The sequence below is a fragment of the Merops nubicus genome, unplaced genomic scaffold (genome assembly GCF_000691845.1).
Source record: "Merops nubicus isolate BGI_N331 unplaced genomic scaffold, ASM69184v1 scaffold3863, whole genome shotgun sequence".
Lineage (NCBI taxonomy): Eukaryota > Metazoa > Chordata > Aves > Coraciiformes > Meropidae > Merops > Merops nubicus.
Genome location: NW_008599416.1, coordinates 46837 through 47542, shown reverse-complemented (window position 1 = coordinate 47542; position 706 = coordinate 46837).

The following is a 706-nucleotide window of genomic DNA, read 5'->3' as shown; positions in this document are numbered from 1 at the left end:
AGCACTTACCACTTGGCAGAAGGAGGTGTAGCAAGCTGCAGCCAGCTCCAAAATGGCCCCTCCAGGCCTGTAGCCTCTTGGCTCTACCAATAATGAAGAAGAAGCCACATAAAAGCATTGTGGGGTGAAAAAAGTTCTTCTTGCAGCCTTGCCAGTCTTCAGATATGAAATTTTTCATTAAGAGCAAGAGATCCTCAAGAGACCATATGATTTTTCCATTTAAAAACAGCAAAGAAACAAAACCAAACAGGAAAAACTTAAGTCCTTTTGATTAAAACATATTTATGTGGAAACACAAGCACAAAGTACTGAACAATCCAACCATATCAGGCTTCTGAACCACTTTAACACCAGGGAGATGGCAACAACCTACGATGAAAAATGAGCCTTGGGAAGGGTTAAGTGACACCAGATGCACCTTGTTACAAAGGCTTAGGTTTACACCTAAGAAACCTGTGGTTTCTATCACCACAATGCTCCAAGTTTCCTCCCCTATCTTTGTTTTTCATGAGCTGGTTTGGTTATTCCATTCAGTATCAAGCACAAATTTTTAGTGTTTTTAAAATGCTGTACAAGTTCCAAGTTGTTAAATACTAGTCAATAACTAAACAAGGTTCTAGAAACTCCTGGAAAATGGTTGAAAAATATCTCTTAATTAAAAATTGAGTTAAGTTAAGCCTAATTCCATGTAGGAGTCGGGGCCCTT